Genomic DNA, 22,527 nt, shown 5'->3' with positions numbered 1-22,527 from the left:
GAAAAGGTACCTGTGTCTCAAAAGTTAACTTTAGAGTTGGCAGAAGTAGACATGCCTTAGAGCTGATTCCTCCAGAGCAGAGGTTTCCCACTGTCACTATTTTACTTCTTCTGAGCGAACAAAAGACATTTAGTCTTTGACTACCAATTAACATCCTTTAATTTTTAAGACTCGGTAACATTGTCCAGCAAAGTTCAGTCTGAGAGTCCATCATTATAGAATGTAATTCATACAATGAATGTGTGCAACCAGTGTGGTATTTGGGGGGTGAGGCCTGTATTTTATGGTATACATTACTTAAATCTGAACAAAACTCCTTGTGGGCACGTCCAGACAATCATGGATGTTTGGTTTCCCAGGGGCAAGTAGTGGCGGCGTACCTTGGGCCTCAGCTACTTGTCCCTGGGGAATGCCCGTGCCATGCACACTTTAGCACATGGCAAGTTACCCTGGGTGGGGTAGGGGAGGCTGGGGCCAGCACAGCAGCCTTACCTGGGGTCCTGGGGGCCTCCCGGGGCTGCAGCAGTGGTGATTCTGCCACACAGAGCCTGGCTGGCAGCCAGAGCATGGTTTGGACAGCCCAACTCAGCTTTTGAGTGGTATGTGTGTGTGCTGCTCTGCCTTTTTTTCCCCCTGCAGGTTTTAACACCCCCCCCCCCCAAACCATGGAGAAAAAAGCGTGGAGCAGCACACACACAGGCAGTGCACCCTTGCATCACAGAGAGCATCTAAACGCGTGGTATGTGGCGCCACATACCGCACGGCCACACTCATCTGGACGTGGCCTGTGAGTCTTATTTCTTGATAGAGGCATCTCTAAAAAGGTGATAATGAGCTAAGGGGAGTCATACTCTAATTTATGTACAATCTTAGGTTTTTGTTTCACAAAACCAAAATCAGGGGAGGGTTAGAGAGGTATTGTCATGGATAAGTGAGCTTGAAAAATCCCACCCGTGGCTGCATCCTTTTTAATGTCATATCAGCAGAGCTCCTGACAGTTCTACATTCGTTTTCCCAATGCGTTTGACTCTTCTTTAATGATAACCAGGTTTTTAATTACACTAGGTTCCAATTTTTCTCTCTAGGGAAAATTACTAATACTCTGTATAAAATGATCAAGCACAATTGATGATGAGTAGGAATAGGCTTTTTCATAGCTTTTTTCCCCAGTTTGTTCCACCATATAAATCATGAGGCATATAATTTGATGATATACAACACCCAGATTGAAAACACACACAGTTGCCACAGTCTGAGAGCTCTGTCTTGTCATTTGTTCAGTTCTGAGGTATCGCACCACAAGACCCAAAGTACTAAATTATTAAATATGTGCATTTGATTTATGTGCAAGAGAATTGCACAATTATTTTTTAAAAATCTGGCCTAAATGAATGGAAATCAAAGTTTGGTATAATAGTTTCACACCAATGGAATTGAAATGGTCTTCCCTTTTGGCAGCACACACGTACATGAAGCTATATCCATTTGGAAATCCTGTCACCAAGTGAAATACAGCTATTCATAAGCATCAAAATGATGCATTCTGTGAGCTGAAAGGTATGGGGTTGGTGGCCTCGGCCCCAAATTTAGCATACATAGGGCATGTATACACAAGATGCTAACTGTACAGTTGCCTAATAATACTGCACAGTAGCGCGGCACAGCATGAACAGTGCTAATATGCTACTGCACAGTATTATTAGGCTACTGAGCAGTAGTGTCTCTAAAAAGGTGTTTATAGGCGCTACTGCACATTTATTTTGTGTACTAAACTTAATGCTCAGTAATCATTTCACATTAATGAATATGTAGATATGCCCACTGACTCTTTCCTCTTTTGAGAAAGGGAATTCAAATACCATGAACTTCATTCTGTGGGAGTTTTTCATGCGAGTTTTTGGAAATAAAAAACCTGTCCACTCTGTGAGGACAGCTGGGGAAAATTTTTTTAAAGAATTTCCCTTCTTCTAAGGAAAATTTGCAAACCTTTCACAAAATATACCACAGGCTGCATGCAATTTAACATATCCAATATGTACCCATAATCCTGCAGTTTAAAATGGAAGTCTCAAATTTTTGCTTGGCTTTTGCTTGCAGGTGTAGACTTTATCTGTGTAAGTGCTATCTTGAAAAGTGAACCTCGACGTTCACATGATGCTGTTTAGTAAAAGTAAAAATTTATGCTGATAATTTGACCTAAAATTTCCCTTCCCAGTGTGATGAATGCCCATTGTGGTTGAAGCAGGTTCTAGAAATGGTTGTGCTCCAGCGATGCTTTCTTTTTATAGTTCATACATATAAACTTGAGTTCCTTTAGGATGAAAGGGACTACATTGACTTATATATAATGATTTCACTTTTATTAGAGTCATTATTTGAATTGGAGGCACGCTCCTGTTTTAAAAATAGCGCTTTAAAAAAAAAAGTGCTTTAAAAATAGCTACTCTAAGCTAGACGTGGTATGGAGTTTGCTTGCAAAAGTGGGTTGCATTTGAAAATGCCGATTCTTCGCAACTGGCCATTTTGGGAGTGGGGTGGGATATGTCAGATTCAACAAAACTTTCAATAAGGAGATCCTTCAGGTCCAGGGTGGATTTTCTGAGAAAATCGGAGGCCTCCACACAGACACCCACACGCACACCCCACGATAGCCAGTGATTAGGGCTCTCAACTAGAACGTCCTTGCTCTGCTACATTCATGTCTGGACTCTGAACCTTAAGTCTCCTAGGGCGTCTTCACACATACTCTGGGGGGTGGGTGCTTTAATTAGAGTGGCTCAGAGAGACGCTCTAATTAAAGCAAGCACCTCCAGCTTCTTGTGTATTAAGCGTCCCGCATTTCAAAATGGTGGTGGGGTGCTTTAACTAAAGCTTGTTCAGCAAGGTTTAGTTAAAGCACCCCCACTGCCATTTGAAGGCACGGGGATACTGGATACACGGGATGCAGAGGCTGCTGGAATGCACTCGTTACCACGCTCCAGCGGACTCGGTTAATCGAGTCTGCTCGGCCGCACTGTAATTACAGCATGTCGAAGCAGCATCCCCACGCATCTATAGGCACCCCTAGATGCCAGGCCCACATGAAAGCTTTTATTTCCAGGTTATTGGCTATTATGGGGTGGACCACCCTCTACCCATGCCTTCTAAAGCTGTGCTGTCTCCAGTAGGAGATACTGCCTCCCCTCAGTTTTATATCTGCCTCGCAAATGTGTGGCAAAAGTTTGCTTCCCTCAAGTTTGTCAAAATAATCCAACCCAGACCCTTCTGATGTAAATCACAGCCTTTTCCAACTAGCAAATTTTCAAAACTGGATTCCCTTTTAATCCCTTTTAAATTTCTTTTTCAAATATATATCGTCATGACAAATGAGGTTGCTTCCTTGCAGCTCCAACAACGTGGTGTAAAATTAAAAGAAAAGCTACTTTTCAGTGTAGCAAAATGTTATTAACCCCCCCCTCCAAACTCCCCCCCACTTTTGTCATTTGTTTTGCTCACAAGTAATTCCAAGTGGCAGTGTGCTGTGAGGTTTTCTGTGAATACATTCACAATTAGAGGCAACCGCACACTTCAGTGACTCAGCTGACATGCATTAAAACATTTATGACATGAGTGCTGTGGCTTCTGCTTAGTCAGCCATCTTCAGGAAAGGTAGACTCTCTGCAGCACATACCAGAGTTAGATGAACATTTACAGGAGTGATTTAGGCCTTGTTGGACCTAAGGGCAGCCAAGTTTTCACCACTAATGTAGCTTAAGGGCACATCCAAATGTGCGTGGATGTTTGGTTGCCCGGGGACAACTAGCAGTGGCACACCTTGCTCCACAGCTACTTGTCCCCAGGAAATGCCTGTGCTACACGTGCACTGCACGGCAAGTTGCCCCAGGTAGGGGACCAGCACTGGGCTAGCCTTACCTGGGGTCCTGGGGGCCTCCCAGGGCTGCAATTCTGCTGCACGGAGCCTGGCTGGCAGTGGAGCGTGGTTTCAGGCAGCCCAGCTCCACCTTTCAGCAGTGCATGCTGCCTGAGTGTGCATTGTACCAAGTTTTTTTGTCCCATGTTTTTTTTTTTTTGCCCCTGGGTAAAAACCGCAGAGGAAAAAAACTGGCACAACACACACTTGGGTAGCATCCCCTTGCAGCGTGGAGAACACTGGACTGTGCAGTTTGTGGCACTGCAAATGTGTTTGCGGCACCACATACCGCATGACCACACTCATCTGGACATGCCCTATGTGATTTAAATTCAGCTTGTGGTGCCGTCTTTGCTGAGCAGAACATTTCGGTGCTCATCTGTTGCTGAAACCTGTTTGGGATTCCAACTTCGGTGTTCCTGTGCCTATGGGACCAGTGTGGAAGGGGTGATTGGAGCATGTGTGACATCCCGACAGCGCTGCTGCAAAATATAATGTGGCTGCCACTCTCACAATTCACCCATAAAAAGACAGAATTTTGTGAGGATTTCTTGGTGGAGTTTCTTGAGTATTTAACTGGATGATAATAGCACATTTGGGGCTCATTAAGCTGGAAGTTATCCTAGAAGTGCCTACCCACTCCATGGCTGGTTGTAACAGCCATGGGATTTGGCTGTATGAAAAGGCAATGCTGGCAGACTTCTGAAAAAAAGTGCAAATAACCTGCCTTTACTGTGATGTAGGGAGACATTTGATTACCTCCCACGAAGCTTTGTCTAAGTTGTTAATGATTTTAAGCATTGAGTTTCCTGTCTTTGCTTACAGCCACAACCGCTCTAACCTTTCCAGATGACACGACAGCTCTGTCCTGCTTTCTTGCATGTTTGTTTTCCCTCTAATATTGATGCCACTTGCAAAGATGATCTTCATGGAAATGAGGCAAAGGAAATGCCGGACAAAACTGTGGAACAGCCACACCAGCTGCAGCAAGGGGATTGTTTGTGAATTTAATCGGTGAAAAAAAGAGATATTTGTAGCATGGAAACTCGCAGATACCGCACTGTTACAACAGAGATGGTCTGTGGGCCATGTGGAAGTGAGGTTGAGACCCGCCATCTTGTTAGCATATGCCCAAGTACCAACATGCTAATGAGAATATGGCCTACTATTATCTCGTTGGTGAGACTGAATAGCTGTTTTGTTTTGCCTTAACCTAATTGCAATGTGGAACAATTCAGGCTGTTGAGACAAGGGTTTTTGATGTCAAGGGCCATCTTGCTGAAGTAATGTGACATCCTTTTTGACAGCAGTAATATTTCACTCCAATAACGTTGCTCGTAAAATACTTTCCATCCCTCTTTCATACTTTGCTATTAATCAGAAGCAGATTTGTACAGTTTAAACAATGCAGTTGTTTAAGATGGGAAATGTATTCCTCTGATTATTGATCCAGCTGTAATTAGGAGGGGAGGTGGTTTGTATCTTGCAATGCTGAACTTAACACCATGCAAACATATGAAACATAAGAAAATATGAAATCAGGCAAAGTTCATTGCAGGTCCTGAAACTGGACACAGTCTGTGGTGGTCTCCAGTGAGCCTCAGGCCTGATTGTTCAGGAAAAGCCTCGTGTGAACTTTGTCTATTCATCGCACAGAATTTTGAGGGGGTTAGAAATTGGCCTCAACTATGGAGATGTTAGGCCAGTTTCAAACCTTGCCTCTGTTACTGATTAGAAAATGGGAAGGGGCCAGAAAATGCTGTAATAGGTCAGGAGAGAGCCCCCTACAGGCACACAAGGCACAGACAGAAGTGACAATTTTCACCTGATCTGGCTCCTGAAAGCTCTCTACAGTCATGACCAAACAGAAGTGCACAACTGCAGAGCATTTTAAAAGGGCCCAATCCTGCAAAAATTTGAACCCTCATTGCATGGGGGTTCAGGTGAAGACCTTTCAAAACAGAGTGCTTTCAGTAACAGGGCACATCCCAAAGCGGGGAGGATCCAGTCCACTCACCCCACCCTCCAGTGCTGGTGGCTGGGCAACCCCCAAACTGAGCTGTCTCCAATCCTTTTCCCCCCCTCCCATTCTGAAAAAAGCACCGGGGCTGGGAGGCAGGAGGGGTGTTGCTAAGGGAAGAGCATCTGCAAGCTCACAGCCACTCAGAACAGCACCTGGATTTCCCAGCCCCAGCAGTGAACTTTTGTTGGGTCCGGGTGATCATTGTAACTAATAGTGTTTTCTGAAAAGTGCCACGAGTTACAATGGGGAGCTGCCCTTCTGTCTGTGCCTAAGATGCATACACTGTGCCTATGCCCCACTAACATAGAGTACAATTTGGACACTGTCAGTGGGTGAAGTTGTTGCTTTTGTCAGGGCTGGGACCAGCTCCACAAATTAGGGAAGTGGAACTGGGTCCTTGTCTTGCACCCTCATGCACACTCTCTCCACACCAAATATCAGTCAGGTGCAGAAGAGAATCAAACCGGTGTTTCTCCATCGTTCTGGTGTTTGTCAGTGAAAAGTATTCATTACTCTCTGAACTTCTGTGGTATGCTTCACTGGAATGCTGAAGACCTAAACATGGGTAGCATTAATACAAACACTGATGCAGTCTCATTATAACTATATTCTCTACATGCCTAGCATTTTTAGAGGATGATGTTGGAATAGCAAGGCTGCCATCTGGTATCTTCAGCAATCTCCAGTATTGAAGAGAGATGTTCACAGACAGCAACATTTTCCTAAGGGAGTGCATTCACTCAGCTGGATCTCCAGTGCCATCTCAAGAAAAAGCTTCTACTCTAAGCACATATTATGCAGACTTTGCTACAAAAGGCTGTTTCTTGAAATTGTCCTTGGATATTTTAATGCCCTGGGGTAATTCACAGTATTACTGACCAATTTGACCTCAAAGAATCCATCCAGGGTTTTACACCAAGTCCAGGCCTTCGAGAGGCAGGTCAGGGCTGCATTCAGGTATAGCATTGACCTGACCTGTGAAGCTGAGCATTTTGGATTCTGTAAGAAACTTCAGTGCCTTGAACAGATCCCAGTGAGAAGGGGCAGGACAGTAAGTAACTCCTTCTGTAAGGTCTCTGGTATTCTGTCACTGGAGAGGACCTAGCTGGAAGAAGACAACTCTATGTTATATAAATATAGATTCATACATTGTAAGACCAGAGGGGACCTCAGAAGATCATCAGGTCCAGCCCCCTGCACCAAGCAGGAAAGATAACAGGGGGTCTTATGACCCCAGCAAGGTGACTGTCTATAATATGAATAAAGAAGCAGTTTGGGAGGCATGTACTGCTCTGGCTGAAGTTTCTGTAATGCTGTAACAGCTAACCACAGCAAATCATGAGTTACAGTAATCCTGTCTTGAAATCATAAAAGCAAGGATAATCCATTCAAGATCAGGGTGAAGTGGGCACAGGAAGGGAAGCAGCCTACTGATATCCCAGCCTCTGATGATAAAAGGATGTCGTAACTAGATTTTTATATGCTATTTAGAGGATAAAGTGGAGTCAAGCCTGACTCCTACATTTTTTACCACCTAAGCAGGAATCATCTGATTCCCATCAGAGGAAATTGTAGGTATTTAAAGGATTTCAGGCACTATTTAGTAGCCCAAGGCAATCTCTCCATTTGGTTTGTGCACACTTCTCATATTCAGGATGGGGCTGGTGCTTGGTGTGCCAAGGTGAGAGAAGGCTAGATTCCTGCATGTGAAGACACAGAGCTGAGTTACTGGTCTGTATAGTGCTTCCTTCTCCCTCTCGGTTTTACCTCTCTGTTTCCCAGGCATTAGTCTTATCCAGGTACCGGTTGCAGCTAAGAACTGAGAAACTGGGGAGAGGCTGTCACTTCAGTTCGATACAAAGGATCTGTTGAACAAGGCACAGCCTTTGAGCACATCTAAAGCAGTGTAAAATAATGACCTTAGGAAAGGGAATGCAACATGGGTCTAAATAAGAAGCCCTTAGACAGTACATATTTCATAAGGGAACTTTCAGCTTTAGCTAGTATCTATAAAGCACGTTGCCACCCTTGGATGAAAGACTGTATAAATTCAGGGTCTAGCCCGGAATTTGCTTTGGATGTGAAAATGGTAGTTGAATTGACAGAGCCGATTAAATTCTGCAGCTTCCTTATCTTACTGTAAGAGCTGTAAAATATAGAACGAACATTATGCAACATAAAGTGTTGGCAAACCACCAAAACATCATCCTATTTCAGTTGGAGAATAGTGACATGGTAATAAGCTCGTACTTATTCAGAGTCAAGCACTCTTAGCATGATGTATTAGGAAATCCCTTCCCACCAACCAAATGTTCTGCTTCTGCACTGAATGTTAGACCTTGACAAGAAAGGACTCAAGTCTAACTTTGCCCCCACCAGTGTCTCAAAATATGGTGAGCTCATACAGTGCATCTATGATGAAGGATCAAACCCTGAGTAAAAGAAATGTTGGAATAGTTTGCTAGGGGTTAAAAAAGGTAATATTTAAAATGCAGCTTCCATAATTATGTTATATTCCACAATTAAAATGTCATGCAGGACATATTTGGATAATTTGTGGTTTGGGATGAAACTCCTCATTATTAATGGAACTAATCTCCATTTGGAAGAGGTTACAATATATATTTGTTTTGTTTTGCTTTGCATTGCTTTGCTTTGCTGTTAGTGGAAGGCTATAATTAAGGTTATATCATTAAGGTTCTGATGTAGTGGGTGACAAAGTTCAGGATAATATAACTAGTAGTTGGGAATGATGGTACCATTTAGTAAATGTTTCATGGAACTTCAGCTTTTCATTGCCTAGGATGTCCAAAACCCCTCACAAATGTCATTCACCTGAAAGGTGCAACTGAAATAGTTCAGTGGGTGCATCTATATGTGTGGTTTACTGCAGAGTTGACTAATTAGCTCCACAGTAAAGTGTCACAGTCTACACGTGTGCTGGTATTGGGGCGTAGGAAATTAATTAACTCCGCTGTAAGATAGTACTGTCTGGGAAAAGTGCTATCCACTACCATACAGCACAAGTGCTATCCGCTATCCTGCAACACTTGTGTAGACTGGGATGGAGGCTGGCTGGGGCATGAGGGTGCTACAGTGTGGGAGCTGCCTGCTGCCTCTCCACCCTTGTGCCCCAGCCAGCCCCTCTGCCACCCAGCACCTCCACCGGGAGCCTGGGGCTGACCCCACTGGGTCCCCTGCCAGCCTGGGGCTGCTCCACTTTGGCTTAAATTGCTGTAGTCCTGGGTGCACATATAAATGCCGTGCCCAGGAACAGTTTTTTTTTCTGATGCAAATCGCACCAGAGTTTATTGCTCTGAGTTAATTGTTCATGTAGGAGCACCCAGTATCAACGGAAGTGAATTTTTTTAACATTCTTGTTTATGCAATGCCTCTTTTCAGGTAAAAAATTAATATTTTGGCCAAATGATCTATGTAAATGAATGGATGAGCTTGTAATGAGATGCAGCAAACAATATTTTCAGATTTTTTTTCCCTTTTTTCAGCAAGACTGTTTCATGGACCTGTTCTTCACTTTTTACATCTATGTTGCTCTTGCCAACAAAAGCCCATATTCAAAATCACTTGCAAGATGCAAGCATTAACTTTAGAGTTGCCATGAATAAAACCATTGGACAATGATGATAGCACTCTCTATCTTCTAAGCGCTTGGCAATTTAGAGCCCCAGTTAAAGCATGCCAGACACTACTGTGTGGAGGCCAGCTAGCTTTGTAGGCAGAAGGTTGTGCCTGGCTGGCTTTCACCGTGGGAATATTGTCAATATACCACTTCACCCATTGATAGGCTGCAATTCATTATCTTCTGACTTCATCTTCTGTCCTCTAATGCAAGCTCTGCATTATGCAAAAGTGACAGCCTCTCCCTGTCTGCATTATGCAAAAGAGGTTTTTAAGCCTTCTGCTCATGCTGCTTGATGCCATGCTTTGACTGCCTATAACATTTGACGTCCAGAAGTACTTTTCTTCTTGGAAGCCTTTTATCATTCATAGCAGAGAGCATATACTTTTCCTAAACATTGAGTACCTAATGGGAAATCTTTGACACAGATTTGGGATAGGAATTGATACATCCAAGTTATTTCAAACAATCTTTTATACAAGGGCCATAAAGCCATTCAAACCACCCTCTGAACACTGTTGTCCAATTCTAATTGTAACCCTGTTGCTTCCCCAAAAATGTAATATGAGTCCAAGAGCAACTTTGTTGAACTATACTATGGGTCAACAGTGTTTCATAGGTTGAAAGGTCGCACTGAAACCCCATCTGTTTTAGTTCTCCTATGGAACCATGAAAGTACTTTAAACTTGAGATGTTCTGTAGCATTCCTAAATTATCGGTAATGTGTAGTGACACCAAGAACTGCAGTCTAGAAATGCCATGTTTCTCTCTCTGTTTTGATCTAAATGGGTGAAGCATCAGGTTTAGGAAGTAATTCAAATCAGCTGGACGCAGGTCAGTGGCTGTATGCAGAAGGGAAGTGTATGGCAGTTGCCTCTGGCCTATAAAAAGCCTGTCCTACTGAGAGCTGGCTCCAGGGCTTATTAAATACCAGCCATTTTTGACTAGTAAAAGACCAAACAAAAAGTGTTTTTTTTTCCCTTTGATGATTAAATTCAGTCTGAAGTGAGGGGTATCATTTATATAAACACTAACTTTTATGCATGTGCTGTCCTAAAAGATTAGCACATCTGCTTGTGTATTTTTAAAGGCTATGTTTTTGGTGGTAGCAAATCTACCATGTACACTGAGTGAATAGCCAGGAGTCCAGAGTGTGCAGAATAGGCCACACTGAACCCATCAGCATCCTAGAGCCTGCCCCATCCAGTGCTCAGCTTAGCTTGAGTTCCCGTTGCTGTCATCACACTTCATGGTCAAGGTCTGAAGCTGTCCTGGGGGTATAAACTTGACTTCCATGTGTGCCTTAGAGCCCTGTTTTATATCAACTACTTTGGGGAGCTAGCAAATAAATGAACAAACTCGCTTAAAAACTGAGCTGTGCTGTGACATTTATTTCACTTCTCTGGATGAGTGTAACCTAGTTGCAATTATTCCCATTCAAGTTTGATCTGCTGTGGTCCATTGTACATCCTGGTGCGCAAGCAATGATGGTTGACTGATGCAAAGCTGCATTCTCCCTCTCCCTGCTTTGAAATGTTAGTGCGGAGGCAGGCTCAGACCAGGGGAGGCAGAACTGTTTTTGCTGAGTAGCAGGGGGAGAATACAGGAGCTTCATTTGACAATAATCTGTGCTTTTCCTTGAGGGAATTATTGTGCTTGGGAAGGCTTAGCGCTACTAAGGGTTATGTTAAGAAGTCTGGCAGAACTGCCCCTGAGGACAGAGGAAGGCAGCATTGATTCCAGATTCAGTCTTGGATACAGTGACTGCTGTACCTTTGAAAATGGGTCTTGTCACCGTGTAGCCCTGCATCCAGGCGTGAGTGCAAAAGGTGCAATTGTAACCTGTCTCCTTCCTTGCTGAAGGGGCTCATGCTGCCATCGGCACCGACCCTTGATACCTTGCAGTCCAAGAGCCCAAGCACCACTTGTTTCTATAAATCACAAGAGAGGGGAGCAGAAGGGCTAGAAGAGCTCCAGGCCCAGGTGCTTTTACTCAGATAAATCTGCCGCAGGACAGGCTCAGAGCCAGAGAGTACCTTCAAGACCATCGCAAAGCAGTTTTCAGGGTCTCCCATCCCATTACCCAGCTTTGCTATTAGGACACAACCACAAGGGTTGCCATTATTGATGGCTAATGTGCAGACAGCAATGCCCTTGATGACTTCTTTATGTCACCTTTGACCTTTCAGCTGTATCCTCCCCTCCACTTGTCTACAACCGAGATGAGAATTACACTCCTTGCTCTAGACGGCGGTGTGATAATTGAGCAGAGTCACGCTAGCTGAACGGAGACAAATGTGCAACTGATTATGAGGTTTTCTTCTAAATTAATTGTCAGAGGCAAAGAGATGTTTGATGTTTAATGTCTTTTTTTTTTTTATTGTTGTTAAATGCAACTTACTTGCCACACGTTCTCAGACACTGCAAACACAGTGGGTCATCTATTGTAAAGTCTCTGTGGAGTTGTCATCTTGCTCAGGCCTCATCTATTTCAGGTGCTCATTTTCTATTCGGATGTCATGTACAGATTCTTTGGGGGCTTTTCTCTAGATCTGTTAACAAAGTGACATCAATGCCCCACTGACTGTGCCAGTAACTCCTTTAACTCCAATTCACAGTGCACAAAAAGATACACTTGTTATCTGAGATGGGAGGGGGGAACTGTTTGCTTCTGCAGTATTCTCCGCTAGTTAATTTGATCATATAATTTGGTAGTAAATACTAGGGGTGTGCAAAATGGGCTCTATTTGATTCAGATTCAGCCCCAATCGGGGACAGTGACTCAATTCGTTGATTCAGATCGCTGTTCCTGATTTGATTCAGCTGAATCTGAAGATTCGATGCTGATTTGGAGAATCAGCGATTCAGACACAGAAATAGCTTTAAAAGTTTTTTCTACATACCTCGAAGTACCAGCGCGGCTGGTGATCGCTACGATGCTGGGGCGCATGGAGCATCTCACAGGGGTGCCAGGGTGGGGCCCACATGCTCAGCAGTGAACCCAGAAGTGGACCAGAAGTACTTCTGGTCCACTTCCAGGTCTTCTGGGGAGCATGCTGGGGGGCCCCTGCACTCCCCAGCTCAGTGATTGGTCGCAGGGGAACCCTGGGTGCTCCCCCAGACCCAGGAGGCACCAGTCACTGAGCTGGGGGGAGGAAAGTGGGGGAGCCCCCTACTGCGCTTCCCAGCGGACCCAGAAGTGGACTGAGAAGTGCTTCTGGGCCACTTCTGGGTCTGCTGCCGAGCACGCTGAGGACCCCCCCCCGCGCTCCTGTGGGATGCTCCATGCACCCAGCATCGCAGCATTCATGAGCCGCCTGGTACCTAGAGGTACGTAGAAAAAACATTTAAAGCTGTGTCTATGTCCGAATCTCTGAATCTTTCTGAATCTCTCCAAATCAATTTGGAGGGTTCTGATTTGATTCAGAGAGATTAAAGGGTCCTCTGATTCGACTCGGATTCAGAGATTCAGCCACTGAATCAAGCTAAATCAAATCAGGGATCAAAGCTTTGCACAGCCCTAGTAAATACTATCAGGACTTCCAGCATAACACCATTTGCCATAACTTTTTAAAAGCTTCTTTGCAATGGAAGTGTTCGAAGCTTGGCCTCAGCTCTGCGGTGAATTCCTTTAAGAGCCATTGAATATTCACAGAAATATGTGGGGGGGGAGAAGCAATATTTTCAGTTCTCCAAGGTGCTGGGGAGTATCAGTGGACTGTTTCATAGACATTATAGATATTAGGGCTGGAAGGGACCTTGGAAGATCATCAAGTCCAGCCCCCTGCCCCAGGGGCAGGGAGTTAGCTAGGGTCAAAGGATCCCAGCAAGATAGACATCCAAATGTTTTTTAAAAGTGTCCAGAGTAGGTGCTTGCACCACGTCTGGAGGCAGTTTATTCCAGGCCTTGGGGGCTCGGACAGTAAAGAAGTTTTTCCTTATGTCCAGCCTGAAACGGTCTTGGACCATTTGACTTTGTCATCACTTGGGGCGCTCTGGTGAACAGGCATTCCCCGATGCACACCCCTTATATACTTATAGGCAGCCACCCGGTCCCCCCTGAGCCTGCACTTTTCCAGGCTGAAGAGTCCCATGGCTCATGGATCATGTGCGTGGCTCCCCTCTGGACTCTCAAGTTTTTCAAATTGTGGAGCCCAGAATTGAATGCGGTACTCCAGCCGTGGCCTCACCAAGACTGAGTACAGCGGGAGGATGACATCCTGGGATTTGCTTGAGAAGCATCTATGGATGCAAGCCAGAGTTTTACTCGCTTTACTAGCTGCAACATCGCATTGGTGGCTCATATTCATCTTGTGGTCAATCATGCCCCACAAGTCCCTTTTGGCTAGCAAGCGTAGTGGGATTTTTTTCCGCCGCAGGACAAGGGAATACCTTGGATTACCTTGCATTTTTCGGTGTTGAATGCCTTGAGGAGCAACCGTTGTGTGTGTTTGGAAAAGCTGAAAACTATACCATAGTCAATGAGGGAGTGAGTGGCAAGATTTAATCCTCAGCATTTAACTGAGGATGGTTTGCTATAGAAAAGGACCATAACTGATAGCTCTATTAACAAGTGGAGCCTACACTAGTAACTTCAGGTGCCTGTACACGTGCCAGGAGGCCACTCCAACGCACTGTAGTTAGTGTGCTCCAGCCAGCCTTTGCATCTCATGTATCAGCGTCCCCGTGGTTCAAAATGGCTTGTTCAACGAACTTTAGATAAGGAGCCCCTGCCACCATTTGAAACACAGGGACGTGGACACATGAGATGCTGCAGGCACTCTAATTAGAGTGGCTCTTGGAGTGGCCCCCAGCCAAAGCACATGTAAAAGTGCCCTTGGAGATTACAATAGAGTAAAAGCAAGTGAAGCAACCCATAATGGATTTTGGATTACCAATAATTTGTTTAAGATGAACATTCGGCTCTACTTTGTTTAGTTTTTAGCAGCTGTCTGGAAGCCACGTTTGGATCACAGAAATAACAAGAACCAGACTTCAGTTTCTGCATCTCCCTGATCCCATTTGTCCAGAGAGTCTCAACAGAAATAGGGACTGAAGTTGTAGACTGCACCTACGGGTAAATAATTGCTTCCTTTTTTTTAAGCATGGCCAATTCAATTTGTAGCAAACCTCTTGTAGAAAGAAGCATTTAAGCACATAATTAATACTTCTGATGCATGATGTCACATATAATCATTGGATAGTTGCTATTCATTCACTTTGTTACCCACTATTATCATATCTATCATGATGATCCTGTTGGCTGTTCTTGTTGATGTAAGACCTGTGTCCAATCGCACTGAATATCCACGCAGGTCAAAATTGCTGCATCATTATTGTCACTGGCTACTCACCATCTGCACTGTGGCATTAATATAAAATATAGATAGCCATCTGGTTATTTCCATGTACATCTATTGTGATTGCAGGCAGAATAGCAATAATTGTGTGTCCATTCAGCATGCATTTTTGCTAACTAATTAATAAGGCAGAGTTACAGAATCTAAGATTCGCACAGAAACCATGGGATAGATTATGAGACAGCTTTTCAAAGGGACTTCCTCCAGGCCTATAAATGTGTCTCCACAATTTTTCATGTGCAGTTAATTATGTCTATTGTACGCATGAATGTTAGTCGTATATAAGCAGCTAGACAGCCATCTGTTTGGTTCACGTGCACAAGTGCTGTTTGAGGCTTTGAGATGTATAAATAAACCCATGCAGTTTTTGCCTGACTGGGCTTTCCTGTGTCTCGGGCATTTCCCAGACAAAGTAGTGCAGGAATCCTTGACTATTAGAGATGGGACCTTTAGGCACAGTGGATCTGAACTGCTAGAAAACTCTGGGTGTTTTGATCTGTAGTTTTGGTTCAGCTTCGTGCCTGAGGACAGCAAAGAACAGTATTGAAAAAAAATTGAAAAGTCCGGTTTGGTTTGATTTCAATTATGAGGAAGGTTCGAGTTGTTCTTGCTTTATCCAACACAACTCATCCCTTCTTTGTCTAAAGTAAATTTAGCTTCCCTGAGACATGTCAAGTTGGACATGTAAAGGCATTAGTCGCTTTTCAAAACCTTGCCCAATTACCATTTTGTGTCTCAGTGTCATCATCAACATAGCTGGGGAATTAGACTCAGTCTCTTCCCTAAGCAGTCATCTGAAGGGTTTTTTGTTTGGTTTGGTTTTTCGTTTTTTTTTTCTGGAAGCTTTTGACTTTAACTAAAGGGAAATGTTACAAAGGCAGTTTTATTCAATGGGGATTATTGGCATGCGAACATGAGCAATGGCTCTGAGAAAAACACAGTGGAAAAACTCTGTTCTTTGTTTCCCTAAAGTGACACTGAAAACACATTAGAAGTTCTAATAAGATCAAGCAGATTACAGGTCTGGCTGCCCATCAGTAAAACTAAAGGCATGTGTATGTTAACAGTCCTCTGGATTTGGCAGCAATAGTGCAGTTAGACATTTGAATAGTAAGGGCTCATGGTTATGTGAACGAATTAATTTATTTTAAGTCAAATGTAAATGAATTCCTGGTTATGCATAATTAGATAGTAGTCTTTCTGGCCCATCACTAGTGACTTTGATCATATGTGACTTATGTTTGATGTTTTACTAAAATCCCCACATCTTGGAGCCAACTGCTATATGAAAATCTCAGATTCCATTTTTTAAAAAGGACTTTTCCAGACATCGTGGCTGAAGAGGACAAACTTAAGGAGCTGACATTAGTATATGGTGTATCATAAGCTCCAAAAAAGTTAAAGGCAAACTTATTGTTAAAAAAAATAAAATCTTAATATTCTTGCAAGAATCTCATGATTTTGGGGTGCTTGACTCGTGTTCTGAATGTTGCTGGTTGGGTTTCCAAAGGACTACCCCATTGGGCCTTGCCTTAGGCCTGGCACACATGTTCATTTCCAAGGAAGCTTTCTTTACCTGTATCAAAAGCAAGGCTACTACAGGGCCATCCTTTCAAGTTCAACAAGGGCAACTATGAGAAATAGATGGTACATTAATAATATGTCCTCCAATTTTTATTTTTTTATTTGATTTATATGCTATCCTTCTCCATAAAGGCTCAGGGTGGCTTACATTAAGCGATGGGGCCTTATTACATGTTAGCCATACAAATGTTGATTGGTGTTAGTGCTAGCTTGAATTTAGAGCAGGCATGAAGGATTAACCTGCCTACCCAACCCCCCAGCTGCCGCTGCTGGGCTCCTGCTCTTCTTTGGGCTGAGCCAAGCCTGGACAGTAGCACTGGTGGTGCCCAGGCATGGAGGTTAATCCTTCCCTGCCTGCTCCCCTGGGATGCAGAGTGCAGGCAGCCACAAGTAAGCAGGGGGAAGGGAGGGGCAAGCAATGAGTTGGGGATTTGGGGTGCTAGGATGGGTAGGGGGGGACCCAATCCAGGCCAGTGGGGAAGGAGCCTGGGTGGGGTGTAGAGTGGCTACACCTTAGTGTAACACAAGCTGGGGAACATGGATCAGAGATCCCTGGCTTGCCCTGGAGTGGTGTAATTTTAAGCCACCTAAAGAGTGCTTAAAACTAGTTTCAGGTGTTAACGTGTGGACAATCTAGGTGTCAAGAGCTCCAGGAGCTGCCCAAAATTACCTGCAACAAGGCCCACAGACACAGCATGTAAAAGCAAATTGAATAGAGTATGACACACAAGCTCCTCGCACAGTATCCCAGCCTAGCCTGGCTTGCAAAATGCTTACCCAAATAGGTGGTCTTATAGTATTTCCTGAAGATGTCCAGGCTTGGCCTCTGGTGGGCCTTGAGTTTAAAGGCTGAGGAGCAACTGATGGGACCAACTCGCCATGTGCTTTCACCATGCAAACCTGGCAAGCAAACTGGGGAGGATGGGCATTTGGAGTAGGGAAAGGGGGGAGCTTTAATTAGAGCAGCACCAAGAAATGCTCCAATTAAAGGACCCGGTGTAACATATGTATTAGTATCCTCAGGCTGAAAAATGGCAGCAGGGACGCTTTAACTAAAGCTCATCAAACGAGCTTTAGTTAAAGCACCCCTGCTGCCATTGTTCAATGCGGGGACACTGGTACATGTGACGCTGGAGTCTGCTGTAGCGCAGTAATTATCACACACAATTAATTGAGTCTGCTCCTATGCACTGTAATTACAACGCATTGGCGCAGCCTTGCTGCACGTGTATAGGCACGTGATGGTATTTGCAAGAAATTGCTCCTGGCTGATCTTAGGGATTGTGATGGGGCATAATGGAGAAAGTGGTCTCTTAGATACATAAAGCCCAACATTTTAGGGCATTATAGGTCAAATGCAGCATCTTGAATTATGTCCGGAGCCAGGTCAGGCTCTGGAGCACTGGAGGTCTGTGCTCCTGGTGACATATCCCCGGCAGAAAGCAGGTATTCTGCACCAGCTGCACCTTCTGGACGGTCATCAAGGGCAGCCTTAATAGGGGGCATTAAAGATGCAGATAGATTCTCAAGGCACTGAGATTACCCACAATTGTCCAGCCATGCTCTAGATCTCACATGTGTTTTATAAATATCATGTAAAGACAAGTTCAGCAGTTTCACTGGCAATTGGCAGGTGTGCTGCACTTGGATGTGTTGAGTGCCTGAAGCAGACAAGGCACTTTAAGGAAAGACTTGAAAATGTAAAGACCTTTACTTAACATTTGGGGGCCTAGTGATTATGAGAGCATGTAGTAGGATAGCTTGCTATTCAGATAGCAGCATAAATGGATTTAGTGCCACTTTTGGAGAGCTTGCTAACTGTATTAAATACTACAGAGTGATTACAAAATGCAAGAGGAGAATGAAGAATAAAGATTAGTAATGGACAACAAGTGGAAAGCGAAATATCCTTAACAACCAAGAAGAGGGCACATTTGGCTGAAAAGGGGATTTTTTCTTTTGTGCTGCTTGGGCCTGCAACACCCTCTGACCCTCTGCAGTTCCCTTGCTGCCAGACTAACGAGGTGTCACCCTGCGGGGTGTCCCTCAGCTGCATCCAGGACTATACAGACAGGGAGTGATCTCCTGATTACATTGCGAACATCAGCAGGTTTGGGGAGGGAAAAATAAAACACTCTAAATATGGGAAGGGGGAAGTGAGGCATGGAGTACAAAGTCAGATGGTGCTCTGAAAACTGAAAGATTTTACAAGTCTTCACCAGTTTGTCCAAGGAAGTAATATTTTAGTTCTGAGACCAAAATAATGAAACTGGTAAAAGGAGAGGGAGGAAAAAAGCTTCATCATGGATTGAATCAGAATGAGGTTTTCTTTAAATGTATTTCTTACTGAACTGGAAGAGCAAACTTTTTTGTTTCACGTCGAACAATGTTTCATTCAGCATCTTTAACAAAAGCAGAGCAAAGGGAATGAAGGACTAGTTTTGGGGACTGCTCATAAACAGGGGAGGGTTGTGTCGGGTTGGTCCTCCATCATTCAGAACCAAAAATATAAGCTATAATTTGGCTGCAGTTGATAAATGGAGCCAGGTACTGTATCTCACCTCCCCCCCATAATTAACAGCAGCTGACCTGCTTGTGGCCTCGCTTAACCTTTTTCATTCACCTGATATGATTCAGCCTGGACTTTTAAGGGAAAACTGGATTTGGCCTCCTGGCCTTTTCCCTTCCCTCTATTCCAACACTGACTCTGTGAAACATAGGGCCAAATTCTGCCCTGTTATGCCCATGCTGTTGTATTGATATATTTGGGTATAAAGCATGTATAGTGATTTGTTGGGTCCAACAAATTTCTATATGGGGTTGTTTCCTGATATACAGTTTGATCTGTCTAAGCCTCCCATCAAAGCCAGCCAGTAACTCACAAGTCAGTCACAAGCAGAACATTATATCAAGGTCTAGGTGTGATGCTCGTTTGCCTAAAAGCCTCAGATGCGAGCAGAATAAATAGCAGTTCATCAGCAAAGTTGGCGGGTGTTACTGTGCTTATGGTTTTTTATGTATATACATTGATACATCCTTACAATCTTGGAGTTCCTGTCAATGTAGGCCTCTTGGAGGGATCTGCTATGACCCTCGTACCACTAATGTGACTCTGGGTCAAAGCACATTAAGTTTAAAATACTGGAATGTAAAAGGACTTTGTACAACCAGTCCATTGTACTGCTGTCCTAGAATTATATAACACAAACCTATTTTATTTGGTAACCGGAGTTAAGGAAAGCTCTTTAAAGTATTATAATTATTGTTTTTGGCTATTTCTGTATGGTCCTAAATGTGCACGATGCCCTTTAGTTCATAAACTGTGTGTAAATCTGTCTTATTGAATTTAGGGCACTGACAGAAATGATATTTGTCATGCGATCAGCCCCTTGAAAGTGCTCTACAGTTGTGCCCTGACAGAAGTGCATGGCTGTAGAGTGCTTTAAAAGTGCCTGATTACACAAGAAATTAACCCTCCTTTAATGAGGGTTCGGATGAAGGTTCTCCAAAGCGGAGCACGTTCATTAACTTTCTGTTTGTCCCTGCCCTGATCAGGGCTGGGCTGATGCAGCCCAGCCCCACCTGGGGGCTGTCTGCAGGGTGGAAGGGGGAGAAAGGAGGGGAGGGAGATCCCGTCTGGGGTTTGCCTGTGAAGCACCATGAGTTACAGTGGGGAGCTGCTCATCTGTCAGCGCCTGTAGAGTCTAAAATCTGGGTCCGATTGCACTGGAATCATTGGGAAGTTTGTCAGCAGGAGCTGGATCAAACCCAAATGTTACAAACTGACAGCCTACGCTGTAGAATAAATACAGCGTGGCATATGGTCACTGTCACAGGAACAGGTGGCTAGTCATATGATTTTGGAAGGAGATGGAGGCAACTTGTTGTTCATTGGTAGAAAGGTTATTCCAAGCAATTGAAGCAGTGTGAACAAGGGATAAGATATAGAAAGTGTGCAGGAGACAACAGGAGCAAGGAGGAGGGATGTTCCCCAGGAGCAAGGAGGAGGATATGCTTGAACTAACTATGTCAAAAGAGAAATCCAGTGCAGACATGCATCAAGAGGGGCAACCCAGTCACGTAGAAGAGAAGGAAGGAAAACTATCTTGGTGGCTGCATTGTGCATAGACTGAAGGAGGCCACAGGAAGAGAGGCAGGTCAGGAGCAGTCAGAGCAGGAAATGAATGGATGAAAGGAATTCATTGTTATATGGAAATGTGGGAAAAAGTCATGGCCTGAGTCACCAAATCATTTTTTTCCCATCACACCATTCCACCCTTCAGATGAGCCCAAGCAGAATTTGGCTGGTAGCGTGCCTGAAGACATACCACATGTAAGAAAGCAAGCATGCATCAGGCATTATCATACAGCAGGATCAAAGAGGTCACAGTTATGTACTAGACAGTCTCCAGCAGATACTCCATAAAATGTCTCAAAGTGTACTGTGCGGAAAGCTACAGTGTGTAACTTTATAATGGAAACCCCAGTACTTTTTGCTTTTTTGCACAATGAAGGCAATAAAATATAATTAAAAACGAATCCTGGATGTGCAGAAGAGTTTTGGTTACAAAATTCCTTGTTTATACTTGCTCATCAATTAAGCGTCTGTGCTGCTAAAATAGGAAAATTAACGATTGAGAAATGCCAGCTCAGCACTGTAGCTGCATCTTCTTCCAAAGAATGTGTTTGGAAATGTGTAAATGAGTTGTTTTTTTTTTAATCCTTCTTCCCATTACCTTAATGTATCTCATGCTTCTTCTAGGAGGTGTCCCATAAATATAATTTAACTTTTGATACATTCTGCCAATTAAACAGAATACTTTCTGATTGAATGAGGCCGTGTTACTTCCAGAGAAGGAGCTAACCAGCCTACACATGTGAAAAAAAGGGGGGGGGGGGGGATCATTGTTTTGGAGAGAAAGTAGAGCATCCTGTTGTAGTCCAAGATGAGGTGGCAAGGAGCCAGCATTTACATGAGGGATGTTCCTTCCTGCTCCAGGAATTATTGTTCAAATTGCTTTCCTTTGAAATGAAATTGCTTTTAATTTTACTCTGAAATGTGAAACAAACACAAGAACGTGGACAATGCACTGTAATTTAGACTTGCGTGAAATCTCTGCTCTCCCTTTGAAGAGGATGGTTGTAGTACAAAGAGCCAGCTGGTACTGTGTGAAAACTGGCTATAGGGAGGACATCTGATGAGCAGATTATTGTGTTCCAGCAACGCATTCCCGTTCTGTGCTGTTTGATTTCTATTAGGGTACCTATTCCAGCGGGGCCCTAACCTCATTTGGGATCTCTGACTGGCCCCGTAGTAGTAGTAATACGGAGGATTTGACCATGTATCATACACGTGTCTTAAAACCAGTCCCTAGGTCCTTCTCGCATACCTGCAGTCATGTGCAATTTATCCTAGCAGCTGGCTAAGGTTGTGTGCATTTAACTGCAATCGACTGCCTTATTTGTGTTGCAAGTGCTGGAGTATTCTTTAATGTTAGGAATGCACTAAATGGCATGTGGTTTTTCATATGCTGAGCTTTGAGGATTAAAGGTGAATTAGGGAACAGGCTTTGACAGTGCAGCATGAGCTCCCCCTGCATGCAGTTATCAGGAATAAAACATCCCCCCCTTCCCCCCTTTCTCCCCCCCCAACCTCCTTCCTTTTTTTCTCCTGTAATTAAGTCCTAGACTATTACTCAGTGACAAAGTGTGTTTTATTATTGCACTACTCTTTCACCCTGGTTTTATCAAGAACCAAAGAAAACAAGTCACTTGGAAGGAGACTGCACCATCCTGAACTCTGTTCTTGCAAGGCTCCTGTATGGGACCACCCAGACTCCCCCAGGAGGAAACAGAAGCACCATGTGTTTCAGAAGTGTCACTACCCTTAGAAGGTAAAAAGCAACAGTACATGAAGTGACTGACTTTACAGAGGCTCCAGTGGCGAGGTGAATAAGCTCTTCATGTGCAGGCAGCATCGCTTTCTTTTGTGTTGACCCTACCAGCGTCC

General features: G+C 44.0%; 1 protein-coding gene across 2 annotated transcripts in view; it reads left to right on the top strand.

The window, feature by feature from the left end:
* Nucleotides 1-22,527, top strand: part of SPO11 (SPO11 initiator of meiotic double strand breaks) — a 236,838-nt gene that overhangs the window by 77,573 nt on the left and 136,738 nt on the right. Inside the window, exon 3 of one of the 2 annotated variants that reach the window (XM_059713241.1) lies at nucleotides 14,512-14,650. The exons of the other annotated variant lie outside the window; for it this stretch is intronic. The gene's annotated coding sequence lies outside the window, so the exon portion shown is untranslated. The remainder of the gene's footprint in view (nucleotides 1-14,511; nucleotides 14,651-22,527) is intronic. 2 annotated transcript variants of the gene reach the window in all.

Source organism: Alligator mississippiensis, chromosome 9, assembly GCF_030867095.1.
Source record: "Alligator mississippiensis isolate rAllMis1 chromosome 9, rAllMis1, whole genome shotgun sequence".
NCBI classification, from domain to species: Eukaryota; Metazoa; Chordata; order Crocodylia; family Alligatoridae; genus Alligator; species Alligator mississippiensis.
Note: the sequence above shows the minus strand (reverse complement) of the source record. Positions and strands in the feature narration are given on the sequence as shown.